This window comes from Ranitomeya imitator, chromosome 2 (assembly GCF_032444005.1).
Source record: "Ranitomeya imitator isolate aRanImi1 chromosome 2, aRanImi1.pri, whole genome shotgun sequence".
In the NCBI taxonomy this organism is placed as follows: Eukaryota; Metazoa; Chordata; class Amphibia; order Anura; family Dendrobatidae; genus Ranitomeya; species Ranitomeya imitator.
Window position 1 is genome coordinate 644006068 of NC_091283.1, and position 19342 is coordinate 644025409.

Consider the following 19342-nt stretch of genomic DNA (forward strand, 5'->3'; position numbering starts at 1 on the left):
ACTGTGACAGAGTGACCTGCCTCTTTGCCTTTGAACGTTTCTTTACAAGCATGGTAGATACTATTGATTTCAGTGGTCCATCTGTGCCAGGGGACTAAAGGCATTGACTCTGTGATGCAAGCGGTTCAGCCCTCTTCCTTAGATTCTCCTGGTGTTCTGGTCTCAAGGCTCAACCAGATATCATGCCAGTTTCACTCACCCACATAATTCTCATTCTCTGCATGTCAAAGGTGGAGGTCCTGCACCTATAGGCCCAGATTCATCAAGACCGGTGATTTTCTTGCTGGTCTTAGTAATTGGTCATTTTAGAGTCAGACGCTCCTGATTCACTACGTGGCTTGTGCCTCTTAATGATATTCGAGCATCTGACAGGTGGTATGTGCCCCTGTGCGAGATTTCTGTGTGTAATTTCTAGCGTGAGGAAGGCAACAACTTGTCACAAAGTCGATGAGCTGGGGCATCACACCCATGCCATGACCTGTCATGACCTAGTTTCTCCTATGCTGGAGCTTGGATAAATTGTTTGTGCAAGTCCAAGTTGGGCAAATAATTTGTGACTTTTCAAACAAGTTACTCCAGAATTCTGGCAAAATTGCTTTGATGAACCAGAGCCATTGCGTTGTTCTAGCTGCCCCTCTTATCTCTCATTTTCTCTTGCTTTAGACACAAGATAATTGGCTTATCCATCTGTAGATGTTCTGTCTGAATCTGCTGCCCTTTCACTCGCACCCCGTCCTCTGCTAGCATTTGGTGAGTCTCATCTTCATTATGCTTGGGGTAAATAATCTTATTTTAGTAAAGGGATGCTTCTTTCTGGGGCTGTCATTATTTTTTAAACTTGACTAATCATGGACACAGTCTGCATCAAGACAAGCATTTGTGGTCATTTGTGGTCCTCACATAACTGCCATCAAAAAATTGTTTAATGTGTCCCTAATCAGTGATATATCTGGTATATATTAGGAACAAGGTTTTAAAAAGTTATTATGTAAAGTTTTGGTCACTAATTTCTGCAAAGAGGCATTTTGAAAGCGGTACAAAAAGCAACTGCTAGTGGTTAAAGGGGTTGTCCTTTAGTGGACTACCCCTTCTTGATAGCTTAGGGTACCGTCACACTGAAACGACGCTGCAGCGATACAACAACGATGCTGTTTGGTCGCTGGAGAGCTGTCACACAGACAGCTCTCCAGCGACCAACGATCCCGAAGTCCCCTGGTAACCAGGGTAAACATCGGGTTACTAAGCGCAGGGCCGCGCTTAGTAACCCGATGTTTACCCTGGTTACCATCGTAAAAGTAAAAAAACAAACAGTACATGCTTACCTTCAGCTGTCTGTCCCCAGCGCTCTGCTTTCCTGCACTGACTGTGAGCACAGCGGCCGGAAAGCAGAGCGGTGACTTCACCACTGTGCTTTCCGGCTGACCGGCGCTGACACAGGATGCAGGAGGAGTGCAGAGAAGCAGAGCGCCGGGGACAGACAGCAGAATGTAAGTATGTAGTGTTTGTTTTTTTTACGTTTACGCTGGTAACCAGGGTAAACATCAGGTTACTAAGCCCGGCCCTGCGCTTAGTAACCCGATGTTTACCCTGGTTACCAGTGAAGACATCGCTGAATCGGCATCACATACGCCGATTCAGCGATGTCAGCGGGAGATCCAGCGACGAAAGAAAGTTTCAAACGATCTGCTACAACGTACGATTCTCAGCGGGGTCCCTGATCGCAGGAGCGTGTCAGACACAGCGAGATCGTAAGGATATCGCTGGAACGTCACGAATCGTGCCGTCGTAGCGATAAAAGTGCCACTGTGTGACGGTACCCTTAATTGTCCATTGTAGAAAAAAAACAACATATATTTACCACCTGGCGCAGCATTGTTCCTCTGACACTGGAGCTGTGTCTCTTGGTGGTTGCGCGACATCAAAAAGCTAGTCAAAGGTCTGGTCAAGTCCTTCTTAACAGTCTCTGGTCAATCTTTCATATTATGTTTTCACTGAAACCCTGGAGCATTGCAGAGAAGGACATCCCTGGCTGCAGTCATGTAGCTCGCGGTTCGGGAAGCATGCATAGAGTGACAGCTTCCCTTTGATAGAAAACATTAATTTTTCTTAGAATAGTACATTCTAATATTCATTTTACAATTTTCAGTACAAATGTGACCAACAGGAGACATTAGTATAAGTGATTTTAGAGAGGGAAATGAGGCCAACATTCGACATAGATGAGAAACAGCTGTTTCCATTCCAGCAATCCTTCTCATAAACACAAAGCATACTAATCATAATAACCTCCCAGTTTGGAAGGTTATTTTTGGCTAAATGACATCCTTGGAATAAAATCTCAAAGGTATCATGATCAGGAGGACCAGATGTAGAAATATCATAGAAATCAGGGCATTATGGAAATATTTTTTTAAGTAATCAGCAGCTCCAGCCAAGCCAAATTAATTTATCGGCACTTTGCCTGTTCACACATGTTATTTTTGCTTCTATTTTTCCATAGGTTTTTTTCTCTTTTTTGGAAATGAAGAGGATATTTTTCAGTCATTTTCCTGTAGAATGTAAAGGTACCGTCACACTAAGCGACGCTGCAGCGATACCGACAACGATGCCGATCGCTGCAGCGTCGCTGTTTGGTCGCTGGAGAGCTGTCACACAGACAGCTCTCCAGCGACCAACGATCCTGAAGTCCCCGGGTAACCAGGGTAAACATCGGGTTACTAAGCGCAGGGCCGCGCTTAGTAACCCGATGTTTACCCTGGTTATCGTTGTAAATGTAAAAAAACAAACACTACATACTTACATTCCCGGTGTCTGGTCAGGTCCCTCGCCTTCAGCTTCCAGCACTGACTGAGCGCCGGCCGGAAAGTACAGCGGTGACGTCACCGCTGTGCTGTGCTTTACGGCTGGCCGGCGCTCACCAGTCAGTGCGGGAAGCTCAAGGCGAGGGACCTGACTAGACACCGGGAATGTAAGTATGTAGTGTTTGTTTTTTTACATTTACAACGGTAACCAGGGTAAACATCGGGTTACTAAGCGCGACCCTGCGCTTAGTAACCCGATATTTACCTTGGTTACCAGTGACGACATAGCTGAATCGGCATCACACACGCCGATTCAGCGATGTCAGCGGGAGATCCAGCGACAAAATAAAGTCCTGTACTTTCCCCAGCGACCAATGATCTCCCAGCAGGGGCCTGATCGTTGGTCGCTGTCACACATAACGATTTAGTTAACGATATCGTTGCTACGTCACAAAAAGCAACGATATCGTTAATGATATCATTATGTGTGACGGTACCCTAAGCCCACAAGAGCAGGGTCCTCTTCCCTCTGTACCAGGCTGTTATTATTAGTTTGTCTACTGTAAGTGATATTTGTATTTTGATGTAACCCCTTCTCATGTACAGCACCATGAAATTAATGGTGCTATATAAATAAATAATAATAATAATAATTTTCCTAAGATCCAAAACCTTGTTTAAACCAAACATAAGGTATTGTGAACAGATTTAGTAACCTGAACATATTTTATTTACTCACTTATACACATGTAAAGCACCATTGATTTTTAATAAAGACAGCAAAATTGTGAGGGCTTGAAGGGAATGCATCATCAGAAAATCAGCTGTTTGAATTTGGATTTTAATGTTAAATGTATTTTTTTATTGTAATTTTTTTTCTATATCGCAATCTTTATTAAAAATGAAATCATAAATCTTGCTATTTTCACATTGGTCACTGGGGCTCATTTAATCTCATACTTCCTATTGTTTCAGGACTTCCGAGTGGACGGGACGGTTCAGGGCCCTTTTCCCCAATCACGAACAGTCACAGCATAACAGGTATGTGTGGAGAAAAAAGGGCACAGAATTTCAGGAAAAGAACATCTTGTAAACCATTAAGCATAATGGATCAATCATGCTTTGGGGTTGTGTTGCAGCCAATGGCAAGGGGAACATTTATTGATTTAGGGAAGAATGGATTAAATGAAATTTCAACAAACTCTTAATAGTGATGAGCGAGTGTACTCGTTGCTCGGGTGATCTCCGAGTATTTGTTAGTGTTCAGAGATTACGTTTTCATCGCCTCAGCTGAATCATTTACAGCTATTAGCCAGGCTGAGTACATGTGGGGGTTGCCTGGTTACTAGGGAATCCTCACATGTAATCAAGCTGGCTAACAGCTGTAAATCATTCAGCTCTCGTAATCTCTGAACACTAACAAATACTCGGAGATCACCCGAGCGTGCTCAGGAAAACCCAAACAACGAGTATACTCGCTCATCACTAACTCTTAATGAAAACATAGCACCATCTGTAAAAAAGCTATGTTGAAAAGAGGACGGCTTCTACAAATGGACAAAGATCCTAAACAAACATCAACATTCACAATAGACAACCTCAAAAGGTGCAAGCTGAAGGTTTTACAACCGCCATCACAGTCCCCTGATCTGACCATCATTGAAAATCTGTGGCTAGACCTCAAAATAGCAATGCATGCAAGATAACCCAGGAATCTCACAGAACTGGAAGAATTTTCCAAGTAGGAAGGAAGGAAATTCCCTCAAACCAGAAATTGAAAGACTCTTGGCTGGCTACAAAAAGTTTATAAGCGGTGATACTTGTGAAAGGGGGTGCTACTAAATAATAACTGTGCAGGGTGCCAAAACTTTTGCCTTAAACCATTTTCCTTTTTGTGATTTGTAAAATGTGAAAGATGAAAATATATACTTTTGGTTTCCTAAAATACAAAGGAAATATGTCATCTGTGATTTGAGTCCCTTTTGAGATTATTTCATCTGCAATTTTCTTAACTGTTCACAAAAACAGTAATTTTGACCATGGGTGCCCAAACTTTTACATGCAACTGTAAGTCATACTATATAATGACCAGAAATAGTGTTATTGCACACATAGTGTAGCCTATTCTTAGCAATCAAATGAAATATCAAATATGCTTTAAGATATATTTACAAGTGAGCACAATGACAGTTGAAGAAATAAGCGTGCGGTAAGGTCACTTAGTGATGTTATAGTTTAAATGATAACTGTGCTCTCAACAAACTTTTCAGTGCCTTCAAAAGTATTCATACCCGTGAACATTTCCACATTTTTCACATTACACCCAGAAACTTAAATTTGTTTTATTGGGATTTTATGTACCGTATATACTAGAGTATAAGCCGAGATTTTCAGCCCAAATTTGTGGGCAGAATGTGCCCCTCTCGGCTTATACTCGAGTCACGGTCTGTGGCAAGGTTGGTGGGTGAGGGGGGGGGGAGAGGATTGTCGCATACTCGCCTAGTCCCGGCGGTCCTGACGCTCTCCCTGCCTGTCACACTGTCTTCGGGTGCCGCAGCTCTTCCCCTGTACAGCAGTCACGTGGGACCGCTCATTAAACTTATGAATATGGACTCCACTCCCACAGGGGTGGAGCCGCATATTCATTTCTCTAATGAGCGGTGCCAGTGACCACTGACAGGAAGAGCTGCGGAACCCGAAGACAGTGTGACAGGCAGGGAGAGCGTCAGGACCGCCGGGACTAGGTGAGTATTTTATATTCACCTGTCCACGTTCCACCCGCCGGGCGCCGCTCCGTCTTCCCGTCCACTTGCACTGACTGTTCAGGTCAGAGGGCGCGATGACGCATTTAGTGTGCGCGGCGCCCTCTGCCTGAACAGTCAGTGCGGAGAGACGCCGAGACGGGACGCTGAGGAGCTGCAATCAAGAGAGGTGAGTATGGCATTTTTTTTTTTTTATTGCAGCAGCAGCGTTATATATGGCACAGCTTTATGTGGAGCATCGATGGGGCCAAACTGAACGGTGCAGAGCATATAGGGCACAGATTTATAAGGAGCATCTATGGGGCCATAATGAACGGTGCAGAGCATTATATATGGCACAGCTTTATAAGGAGCATCTATGGGGCCATAATGAACAGTGCAGAGCATTATATGGGGCCATAATAAACGGTGCAGAGCATTATATATAGCACAGCTTTATATGGAGCATCTATGGGGCCATAATGAACGGTGCAGAGCATTATATATGGCACAGCTTTATAAGGAGCATCTATGGGGCAATAATGAACGGTGCAGAGCATTATATATGGCACAGCTTTATAAGGAGCATCTATGGGGCCATAATGAACAGTGCAGAGCATTATATGGGGCCATAATGAACGGTGCAGAGCATTCTATATATATGGCACAGCTTTATAAGGAGCATCTATGGGGCCATAATGAATGGTGCAGAGCATTATATATGGCACAGCTTTATAAGGAGCATCTATGGGGCCATAATGAACGGTGCAGAGCATTATATATGGCACAGCTTTATAAGGAGCATCTATGGGGCAATAATGAACGGTGCAGAGCATTATATATGGCAGAGCTTTATAAGGAGCATCTATGGGGCCATAATGAATGGTGCAGAGCATTATATATGGCACAGATTTATAATGAGCATCTATGGGGCCATAATGAATGGTGCAGAGCATTATATATGGCACAGATTTATAAGGAGCATCTATGGGGCCATAATGAACGGTGCAGAGCATATATGGCACAGCTTTATAATGAGCATCTATGGGGCCATAATCAACGGTGCAGAGCATATATGGCACAGCTTTATATGGAGCATCTATGGGGCCATAATGAACGGTGCAGAGCATTCTATATGGCACAGCTTTATATGGAGCATCTATGGGGCCATAATGAACGGTGCAGAGCATTATATATGGGGCACAGCTTTATATGGAGCATCTATGGGGCCATAATGAACGGTGCAGAGCATATATGGCACAGATTTATAAGGAGCATCTATGGGGCCATAATGAACGGTGCAGAGCATATACGGCACAGCTTTATATGGAGCATCTATGGGGCCATAATGAACGGTGCAGAGCATTATATATGGCAGAGCTTTATAAGGAGCATCTATGGGGCCATAATCAACGGTGCAGAGCATTATATATGGGGCACAGCTTTATATGGAGCATCTATGGGGCCATAATGAACGGTGCAGAGCATTATATATGGCACAGCTTTATAAGGAGCATCTATGGGGCCATAATGAAAGGTGCAGAGCATATAGGACACAGCTTTATAAGGAGCATCTATGGGGCCATAATGAACAGTGCAGAGCATTATATATGGCACAGCTTTATAAGGAGCATCTATGGGGCCATAATGAACGGTGCAGAGCATTATATATGGCACAGATTTATATGGAGCATCTATGGGGCCATAATGAACGGTGGAGAGCATTATATATGGCAGAGCTTTATAAGGAGCATCTATGGGGCCATAATGAACGGTGCAGAGCATTATATATGGCAGAGCTTTATAAGGAGCATCTATGGGGCCATAATGAACGGTGCAGAGCATTATATATGGCAGAGCTTTATAAGGAGCATCTATGGGGCCATAATGAACGGTGCAGAGCATATATGGCAGAGCTTTATAAGGAGCATCTATGGGGCCATAATGAACGGTGCAGAGCATTATATATGGGGCACAGCTTTATATGGAGCATTTATGGGGCCATAATGAACGGTGCAGAGCATATACGGCACAGCTTTATATGGAGCATCTATGGGGCCATAATGAACGGTGCAGAGCATTATATATGGCAGAGCTTTATAAGGAGCATCTATGGGGCCATAATCAACGGTGCAGAGCATTATATATGGGGCACAGCTTTATATGGAGCATCTATGGGGCCATAATGAACGGTGCAGAGCATTATATATGGCACAGCTTTATAAGGAGCATCTATGGGGCCATAATGAAAGGTGCAGAGCATATAGGACACAGCTTTATAAGGAGCATCTATGGGGCCATAATGAACAGTGCAGAGCATTATATATGGCACAGCTTTATAAGGAGCATCTATGGGGCCATAATGAACGGTGGAGAGCATTATATATGGCAGAGCTTTATAAGGAGCATCTATGGGGCCATAATGAACGGTGCAGAGCATTATATATGGCAGAGCTTTATAAGGAGCATCTATGGGGCCATAATGAACGGTGCAGAGCATTATATATGGCACAGCTTTATAAGGAGCATCTATGGGCCCATAATGAACAGTGCAGAGCATTATATATGGCAGAGCTTTATAAGGAGCATCTATGGGGCCATAATGAACGGTGCAGAGCATTATATATGGCAGAGCTTTATAAGGAGCATCTATGGGGCCATAATGAACGGTGCAGAGCATTATATATGGCAGAGCTTTATAATGAGCATCTATGGGGCCATAATGAACGGTGCAGAGCATTCTGTGACGCCCAGGAGACCGGTATACCCAGCACCGGACCAATGGAGTCTGTCTCTTGAGGGGAATGTCACGGGTGGCTTGACCCGGTGCTGTGGCCTCAGGCAATGCACAGTGTAAGGAGTATCGTGAGGGGACAGGCACTTACTTGATCAGCAGCAGGTTCTCCCAGCGGCGATGATCCCGATCCTGGATAGATGGCTATTGTCCAAATGATAGACTGAGGCACTGAAACGTTTAACCAGTTTACTTTAACATAAAAGGATTTACAACCAGTCCTGTCACCGGAGTCTGTATGGGAACTCTGAGTTACTTTGACCCTGCCGGGGTCTTCGCCTCTTATTGTGCGCAATATCTGTGTGGCCCTGCTGCTGTATGTGAACTGGCTGCCGGCCCAATCTGTCCCCTCCGGGTCCTGGTTCGACGGGCAACCCGAGTCCTTTTATCGGTTTACCCCCTCTGGGAGTACCGCTGAACTCTGTGTCTGTTGCTGCGTCCGGCCCTAGTGAAGCTGATATCACCTCACGTTTTTCCGGTTGCTGTATTATATATAATGAATACAGCCACGGATCCGGTATCCGTCTTTGCGCCTGTTCTGGGTAGTGATTAATGCTACCCGGTTCTCACAATGTCCTTTTTCTCTATCCCTCTTCTCCTCAGGCCGGTGATTTAGGCCTGGAAACTGTCATAGGGCTGTTAGAGATTCAACTGTATGACCTCTCACTTTCAGCTCCTTGGCCCAACTGCCATTTCTTCTCTCAGACCAGAATGGATCAAGGGGAGTCTCTGGAGCTCCCCCTTCTGGCCGGAGGTGGTAGTGCAGTCTTGCTATTTTAGTATTTGTATTTACTGTCAGTAACTATTTTTGTGGCAAATACCCCTAGGGGTGCCACATTCCCCCTTAGTTAAGAACAGTACTCCGGGACTGTGGGACAATAACATTTTGAAATAACAATTAATATGTACAGAGTCTTAAAAATGAAAAGTTACAAAAACCACTCAAGGAAACAAAAATAGAGTTCTGTAAAAAGTCACTTCAAATAGCGTCCATTAATACAGTTCTATCCTTGAAGGTATTAGGAAAGGCACTGTACTTAGTGTCCAAGAATTTAGTTCCATTTTTCCAACAGAGTTATCAATATAAAGTCTAAAGAAAGTTCAAAAAGAGCAAAAAGCAAAGTTCAAAAAGCAGTCTTTCCGGAGCTTTGATTTAGTGCCTCCGGGCTGATAAAAAGTTCAAGAATATGCAAGAAGTTCATACAGACAAGTCTCTGTAGGCACTGGGCTTAAACGTTGCAGACTGATAACAATGACTATACTACATTTTCTGTTTAACAATATACGGCATAACATATATACAATTCACATTATGAGCTTTATAGTTGGTAATCTGCATACCTGGCCGGTAATTGACCCTGGGTACTACGCTGTGATCTACGTAATAGTGGTGTCTCTTCATGTGGTGTACTACTGTCTACTGCGGATGTAGTATCTGCCCGCTCTGCTAAAGATAATTCCACGACTATGGAGTTAGCAAGTCCACCGTAAATGGGATTACTCTGACCAGGAATCTGTTCTTCCTGGCCTGGAACTTCCTGTAGTACGGGGTCAGCCTCTTCCTGTCTTGGGACTTCTGGTATTGAGTTCGGTGTTGGGTAAAAGGCCACCATGGGAACCACTACTGCACCATGGTATGTTAGTAGGGTTTTGGGAAAGTCTCCTATACAGGTGTGATACACTTCCTCTTCTTTTTCCTTTACTGGTTGAACCTGTATGGGTTGAATAACTTCTGGTTCTGGCTGGACAACGTCTGGGTCTTTCAATGCTTCCGGACATAATTTAAGATTGTCTCTTGACACTAGTACAGATGTTAAGCCTCCGTTTTTGCTAATGAGACACATTTTAGGATTATCCACTCTTGTTGGTAAAACTGTGTAGGGTACGGCTTCCCACTGATTGTCTAGTTTATTGGTTCGACGGTTTCTCTTGAGCACTTGATCACCCGGTCTTAATGGGGTCGCTAGAGCATTCTGGTTGAAAGTTCGCTCTTGTCTTTCTCTAGTTTGCTGAAGGCTTCTTTCCACACTCTCTTGCACTTGGCGATACTGCTTTTGCCGTATGATATCCCAATTGTAGTCTTGAACTTCTGCGTCTGGTTTCAGAATTCCCATTTCTAGATCGATTGGTAATTGGCCGGGTCTTGCACGCATAAGATAAGCTGGGGTGCAGTTGGTGGAGCTCACCGGGACATGATTATACAGATCCACCAAGTCAGGCAATTTCTCTGGCCATTGATTCCTTTCTGTCTCAGGTAAAGTCTTTAGTAGGTCTATTACAATATGGTTCATCTTCTCGCATAAGCCGTTTGTTTGTGGATGATAGGCCGTCGTCCTGATCTTTTTGCAACCATACATATTACAGAATTCTCTGAAGATCTCTGATTCAAAGGCTGTACCTTGGTCGGTGAGAACCTGTTCCGGATATCCATGGGGTCTACAAAAGTACGTTTGGAACGCTTTGGCTGCTGTTTTTGCTGTCAGATCTTTTACGGGTACTACTACCAAGAAGCGTGAATAATGGTCCACGATGGTCAAGGCATAGACATAGCCGGACCGGCTTGGTATTAACTTCACGTGGTCTATGGCTACAAGTTCAAGTGGTTGTTTGGTGATTATGGGCTGCAGTGGTGCTCTTTGGTTCTTTTGATCGTTTCTTCTGAGGTTGCACGGGCCACAATTTCTGCACCACTGTTCGATTGATTTTCTCATCCCGACCCAATAAAATCTTTCTCTTAGAAGTACTTCTAACTTTTTCCAACCGAAGTGACCAGCACCATTATGGTAAGCTTCGAGGACCATCTTGACATCTTGTTTAGGCACGATAATCTGCCAAACCAATTCATGTGTTTTCGGATTGGTGTACCTTCTACAGAGCTTCTCTTGATACAGGAACATTTTGCCTCTCTCTTTCCAGAGTTGATGCGTCTCTTCTGGGGCATCCTCATCGGGATATGCACTTTGGTCAGTTAACAGTTCCTTCATCAACTTCACAGCCGGATTGCTGTCTTGGGTGTCAGCCCATCTATGGTGTGCTAACGGATTAAAATTCACATCTTGTTGTTTCTGATAGGTACTTGACTGATGATGTTTTGCCTTGGGATGATGGAAGGCTGGTAGTTCAATTTCTTCAAGCTCCCCCGTTTCTTCTTCTACATCTCTCAAGTGTGGCATCCGGGATAGGGCATCGGCATTTCCATTCTTGCGACCTGCTCGATACTTGATTATGAAGTTGTAATTAGATAACTGGGCTATCCAGCGCTGTTCTAACGCACCTAATTTGGCTGTGTCCAGGTGGGTCAACGGATTGTTGTCAGTATAGACAATAAATTCTGCAGCGGCCAGATAGTGTTTGAAACGTTCAGTCACAGCCCAAACTACTGCCAGTAGTTCCAATTTGAAGGAGCTATAATTTTCTGGATTTCTTTCAGTAGGCCGGAGCTTTCTACTTGCAAAGGCGATGACTTTCTCCCGACCTTCTTGCTTTTGTGACAGCACCGCTCCTAGTCCCACATTACTGGCATCGGTGTAGAGGATGAAAGGTTGATGGTAATCTGGGTATGCCAGAACCTCTTCTCCGGTTAGTGCCTTCTTTAGTTGTTCAAAGGAGTCTTCCCTTTCGTCGTTCCACTGGAAAGGAGGGTTTCGGTTTGAAGGTTTCTTCGTCTGCCCTACGAAGGCGTCTTGCAAGGGTGTTGCCAACTTGGTAAATCCTTTTATAAATCTGCGATAGTAACCCACCAATCCCAGGAATTGCCTCACTTCTTTTGCGCTGGTAGGTCTCGGCCAATCCCTTATGGCGGTTATTTTCTCGGGATCCGGTGCTACTCCCTCCGAACTCACGATGTGTCCCAGGTACTGTACCTTTGGCTTGAGAAGGTGACATTTGGATGGCTTGATTTTCATGCCATACCTGGATAAGGCTTCGAACACTTCTGCCAAGTCTTTTAAGTGTTGTTCGTAAGTCTTTGAGTAGACGATCACATCATCTAGGTACAGGAGGACGGTCTCGAAGTTCTTGTGTCCGAGGCAGCATTCCATCAGCCGCTGGAAGGTACCGGATGCATTGCAGAGTCCGAACGGCATGCGATTAAATTCACTTAGACCCATTGGTGTGGTGAATGCTGTCTTTTCCTTATCTCTCTCAGCCACAGGGACTTGCCAATACCCGCTTGTTAAGTCTAAGGTGGAAAAATAATTAGCAGATTTCAAAGCAGTCAAGGACTCTTCTATCCTAGGCAAGGGGTAGGCGTCTTTATGGGTGATGTTATTAATCTGCCGGTAGTCTACGCACATTCTCATGGTTCCGTCTTTTTTTTTGACAATCACTAGAGGGGCCGCCCAGGGGCTACAGCTGTCTCTTATTACCCCGGCCTGTTTCATCTCCCTCAGCATATCTTTTGCACATTGATAGTGAGCGGGCGGTATGGGTCTATATCTTTCTTTTATTGGGGGATGGTCACCAGTGGGGATTGTGTGTTCTACCCCTTCTATCCGTCCGAAGTCCAATGGGTGTTTACTGAAGACTTGTTCATATTCCATCACTAGCCTATACACCCCTTGTTTTTGATGGGTAGGTGTTGAATTTATGCCCACGTGTAGCTGTTGGCACCAATCCTCCATTTCTCCATCTGAGCCATTGCCTTCCACCTGACAGGTTGGTTCTAAGGGCTCAATGGTTGTGATGGCATTGTTGTCAACAGTATATAGCTTTGCCATTGTAGCATACCTTGGCAAAGTGACCTCTTCCTCTCCACAGTTCAAAAGTCGTACCGGCACTCGTCCCTGGTGTACCTCGACTATCCCTCGTGCTGTGAGTATAGTGGGCCTGCTGTCGGTGTACACTGGTTCTATTAAGGCTTGATAATCTCGTCCCTTAGTACCAATGGCTGCTCTACACCATACCAGCATTTCTGTTTTTGGTGGGATTACAATAGACGTTGGATCACTTACCCTCACACTGCCGATTTCTCCACCTGCAACTTCTACCTGTTGCCTTAACATCAATACTTTTATTTCCCTCCGGAGAACTCTCTGCTGGCAGGATGAGCATTATCAGCAATTTGCTGTAAGACAGAAATGACTTCGGAAAAGCAGTTCTCTAACACATTCATTCCTATCAATACAGTTGGTTCACAGTTCCGCCGGTCAACATCAACAACAATTATACCCTGTTTCTTCAATTCTACTTTACCAATCTTTATGGTCATCTCCCTGAATCCTAGTTTCGGTACCAACTTACCATTACTGGCCCATATATCTAGTTCAACATCAGAGGGCCCTTTATCAATATCTGCATCAGCCCAGTACCTCTTATAAAGGATATACGTTATAGATGAAATCTGGGAACCTGTGTCCAGCAAAGCATTGAGAGAAATTCCGTCCAGCACGATAGGGATAATGGGTCGTCCTCCGATGTACCTGTCGTGCCAGGGTGTTGGGCCTTGAAAGTTCATTCCTGTGAAGCGGCCCGCATTCCCAGGGGATTCCCATTTAAATCACAATCTCGTGCAAAGTGGCCTGGCTGCTGGCAACGGCGGCAAATGGGCTGTCCATCCGGTTGGTAGCGGTCGCGGGGTCGTCCTCTCCATGTCGGGTATCTCCGGGGTCTCATCCATGGAACATCTTCTCTACGGTTTGCCAACTCCATCTTGGGTCCTCTCATCTCCTGCATGGTTTTAGCCATTGAAGCAACAACATCAGTTAAAGAGTCAAGCTTTTGTTGAAGAGCCTCATTAGTACTGGGCCCCAGGGGCTTAGCAATGGCCCCGGACATAGCTAATGTCACTGGTACTCCATGTTGTTGAGGAGCCTCTGCCATGAGTTGCGCAGGCTCCTGATCCCGAGGTGCTTCTGCCAGCTGGAGACGTATAACGCTCTCCTTTAATTGGGCAAATGTCAATTCAGGGTTCTTAAAAACAAGCATGCTCACATGCCCCCGGTGAGAAGGGGTGTAGAGTCCCTCAATAAATTGATCTCTTAGCAGTTTATCCGCTCCAGTGTTAAAAATGGGTTCATCCAGTGTAAGTGATTTAAGGGCTTCCTGCAGGTTTAAGGCAAAGTCTCTCACGCCCTCATTAACTTTTTGTTTGCAATTAAAGAATCGTACTTTAGCTTTGCTGCTGGCAGTGGTTTCAAATGTAGCTTTTAATCCAGCAAATATGCGTTCAACAGTGCATTTTAGATCAGTTGCCCATGCTGTGACTTCTCGCTTAGCATGGCCACTTAACTGCATCATCAGGAGACTAACACGCTGAACTTCACCCACGGGGAACATGTCAAAATGGGCCAGCATCTTTTCTCTGAAATCGTCAAGGGTATTAGGCTCACCTTCATACATTGGAAGCCATGGACCACCCGGGGTATATGGCATCAGCACCGGCATGATGGGCGCCACTCCGTGCACCACTGCGCTGCCGGACTCTCTATCGACACTCTGTCTTTCAGCTGTATTAGCGTCGCCGGGTGCTGCGGCGTCTCCGTGCTGCGACATACTGTGCCCCCTTAGTTAATCCGGACCCTTCCGGTCCTCCGCTTCCGTTGGGATAGTGTAGATTCGTTCCGCTGTGCAGCAGGATTGGTTTTCCCCTTGCTCTGACGTCAGAGCGCTCAGCTAGGTGCCTCCCACAATGACACGCCCCCTGCTGCTCCCTCCCGCCGCGCGCTCTGTAATGGCGGATTTTGACGTTTTTCAGTTAGACTGGGGCTCAGGTGATGGCGTAGCTCAATTAACAGTCTCGTGCCTAACGGTTATGAGGTAATTACCTCAGGGGATGGCGGCCATCTTTACTCCATTATAACCAATGGGGAAAAGTCACTTTCAATAGTTTTCAATGGGAAATGGAATTTTCTTTAATAAAGTCAATTTTCAAGATTTTTCATCCAAGTTTTCACAATTTTGGACTCCAATCATGGCACACAATACCCGGTATACGGGCTGGCTGAATCCTGTTCGTGACGCCAATTGTGACGCCCAGGAGACCGGGATACCCAGCACCGGACCAATGGAGTCTGTCTCTTGAGGGGGATGTCACGGGTGGCTTGACCCGGTGCTGTGGCCTCAGGCAATGCACAGTGTAAGGGGTATCGTGAGGGGACAGGCACTTACTTGATCAGCAGCAGGTTCTCCCAGCGGCGATGATCCCGATCCTGGATAGATGGCTATTGTCCAAATGAAAGACTGAGGCACTGAAACGTTTAACCAGTTTACTTTAACATAAAAGGATTTACAACCAGTCCTGTCACCGGAGTCTGTATGGGAACTCTGAGTTACTTTGACCCTGCCGGGGTCTTCGCCTCTTATTGTGCGCAATTTCTGTGTGGCCCTGCTGCTGTATGTGAACTGGCTGCCGGCCCAATCTGTCCCCTCCGGGTCCTGGTTCGACGGGCAACCCGAGTCCTTTTATCGGTTTACCCCCTCTGGGAGTACAGCTGAACTCTGTGTCTGTTGCTGCGTCCGGCCCTAGTGAAGCTGATATCACCTCACGTTTTTCCGGTTGCTGTATTATATATAATGAATACAGCCACGGATCTGGTATCCGTCTTTGCGCCTGTTCTGGGTAGTGATTAATGCTACCCGGTTCTCACAATGTCCTTTTTCTCTATCCCTCTTCTCCTCAGGCCGGTGATTTAGGCCTGGAAACCGTCATAGGGCTGTTAGAAATTCAGCTGTATGACCTCTCACTATCAGCTCCTTAGCCCAACTGCCAGTTCTTCTCTCAGACCAGAATGGATCAAGGGGAGTCTCTGGAGCTCCCCCTTCTGGCCGGAGGTGGTAGTGCAGTCTTGCTATTTTAGTATTTGTATTTACTGTCAGTAACTATTTTTGTGGCAAATACCCCTAGGGGTGCCACATTTCTATATGGCAGAGCTTTATGTGGAGCATCTATGGGGCCATAAAGAAAGGTGCAGAGCATTATATGGGGCACAGCTTTATATGGAGCATCTATGGGGCCATAATGAACGGTGCAGAGCATTATATATGGCACAGCTTTATAAAGAGCATCTATGGGGCCATAATGAACGGTGCAGAGCATATATGGCACAGCTTTATAATGAGCATGTGTGGGGCCATAATGAACGGTGCAGAGCATATATGGCAGAACTTTATAAGGAGCACCTATGGGGCCATAATGAACGGTGCAGAGCATTATATATGGCAGAGCTTTATAAGGAGCATCTATGGGGCCATAATGAACGGTGCAGAGCATATATGGCACAGCTTTATAAGGAGCATCTATGGGGCCATAAAGAACGGTGCATAGCATTATATAGGGCAGAGCTTTATATGGAGCATCTATGGGGCCATAATGAACGGTGCAGAGCATGTATGGCAGAGCTTTATAAGGAGCATCTATGGGGCCATAATGAACGGTGCAGAGCATATATGGCACAGCTTTCTATGGAGCATCTATGGGGCCATAATGAACGGTGCAGAGCATATATGGCACAGCTTTATAAGGAGCATCTATGGGGCCATAATGAACGGTGCAGAGCATTATATATGGGGCACAGCTTTATAAGGAGCATCTATGGGGCCATAATGAGCGGTGCAGAGCATTATATATGGCACAGCTTTATAAGGAGCATCTATGGGGCCATAATGAACGGTGCAGAGCATTATATATGGCAGAGCTTTATAAGGAGCATCTATGGGGCCATAATGAACGGTGCAGAGCATATATGGCAGAGCTTTATAATGAGCATCTATGGGGCCATAATGAACGGTGCAGAGCATATATGGCACAGCTTTATATGGAGCATCTATGGGGCCATAATGAACGGTGCAGAGCATATATGGCACAGCTTTATAAGGAGCATCTATGGGGCCATAATGAACGGTGCAGAGCATTATATATGGCAGAGCTTTATAATGAGCATCTATGGGGCCATAATGAACGGTGCAGAGCATTATATATGGCACAGCTTTATACGTAGCATCTATGGGGCCATAATGAACGGTGCAGAGCATTCTATATGGCACAGCTTTATAAGGAGCATCTATGGGGCCATAATGAACGGTGCAGAGCATTATATGGGGCACAGCTTTATATGGAGCATCTATGGGGCCATAATCAAAGGTGCAGAGCATATATGGCACAGCTTTATAAGGAGCATCTATGGGGCCATAATGAACGGTGCAGAGCATATATGGCACAGCTTTATATGGAGCATCTATGGGGCCATAATGAACGGTGCAGAGCATATATGGCACAGCTTTATAATGAGCATGTGTGGGGCCATAATGAACGGTGCAGAGCTTTATATATGGCACAGCTTTATATGGAGCATCTATGGGGCCATAATGAACGGTGCAGAGCATTCTATATGGCAGAGCTTTATAAGGAGCATCTATGGGGCCATAAAGAACGGTGCAGAGCATTATATGGGGCACAGCTTTATATGGAGCATCTATGGGGCCATAATGAACGGTGCAGAGCATATATGGCACAGCTTTATAAGGAGCATCTATGGGGCCATAATGAACGGTGCAGAGCATATATGGCACAGCTTTATATGGAGCATCTATGGGGCCATAATGAACGGTGCAGAGCATTATATATGGCACAGCTTTATATGGAGCATCTATGGGGCCATAATGAACGGTGCAGAGCATTATATATGGGGCACAGCTTTATAAGGAGCATCTATGGGGCCATAATGAACGGTGCAGAGCATATATGGCAGAGCTTTATAAGGAGCATCTATGGGGCCATAATGAACGGTGCAGAGCATATATGGCAGAGCTTTATAAGGAGCATCTATGGGGCCATAATGAACGGTGCAGAGCATTATATATGGGGCACAGCTTTATAAGGAGCATCTATGGGGCCATAATGAACGGTGCAGAGCATTATATATGGCACAGCTTTATAAGGAGCATCTATGGGGCCTTAATGAACGGTGCAGAGCATTATATATGGCAGAGCTTTATAAGGAGCATCTATGGGGCCATAATGAACGGTGCAGAGCATATATGGCAGAGCTTTATAATGAGCATCTATGGGGCCATAATGAACGGTGCAGAGCATATATGGCACAGCTTTATATGGAGCATCTATGGGGCCATAATGAACGGTGCAGAGCATATATGGCACAGCTTTATAAGGAGCATCTATGGGGCCATAATGAACGGTGCAGAGCATTATATATGGCAGAGCTTTATAATGAGCATCTATGGGGCCATAATGAACGGTGCAGAGCATTATATATGGCACAGCTTTATATGGAGCATCTATGGGGCCATAATGAACGGTGCAGAGCATATATGGCACAGCTTTATAAGGAGCATCTATGGGGCCATAATGATCGGTGCAGAGCATTCTATATGGCACAGCTTTATAAGGAGCATCTATGGGGCCATAATGAACGGTGCAGAGCATTATATGGGGCACAGCTTTATATGGAGCATCTATGGGGCCATAATCAAAGGTGCAGAGCATATATGGCACAGCTTTATAATGAGCATCTATGGGGCCATAATGAACGGTGCAGAGCATTATATATGGCACAGCTTTATATGGAGCATCTATGGGGCCATAATGAACGGTGCAGAGCATATATGGCACAGCTTTATAATGAGCATCTATGGGGCCATAATGAACAGTGCAGAGCATTATATATGGCACAGCTTTATAAGGAGCATCTATGGGGCCATAATGAACGGTGCAGAGCATTATATATGGCACAGCTTTATAAGGAGCATCTATGGGGCCATAAAGAACGGTGCAGAGCATTATATGGGGCACAGCTTTATATGGAGCATCTATGGGGCCATAATGAACGGTGCAGAGCATATATGGCACAGCTTTATAAGGAGCATCTATGGGGCCATAATGAACGGTGCAGAGCATATATGGCACAGCTTTATATGGAGCATCTATGGGGCCATAATGAACGGTGCAGAGCATTATATATGGCACAGCTTTATATGGAGCATCTATGGGGCCATAATGAACGGTGCAGAGCATTATATATGGGGCACAGCTTTATAAGGAGCATCTATGG

General features: G+C 45.3%; 1 protein-coding gene across 1 annotated transcript in view; it reads right to left on the reverse strand.

Annotated features, from left to right (window-relative positions):
- Window positions 1–19342, reverse strand: part of LOC138665394 (membrane-spanning 4-domains subfamily A member 4A-like) — a 225616-nt gene that overhangs the window by 44094 nt on the left and 162180 nt on the right. The gene's annotated exons all lie outside the window — the stretch shown is intronic.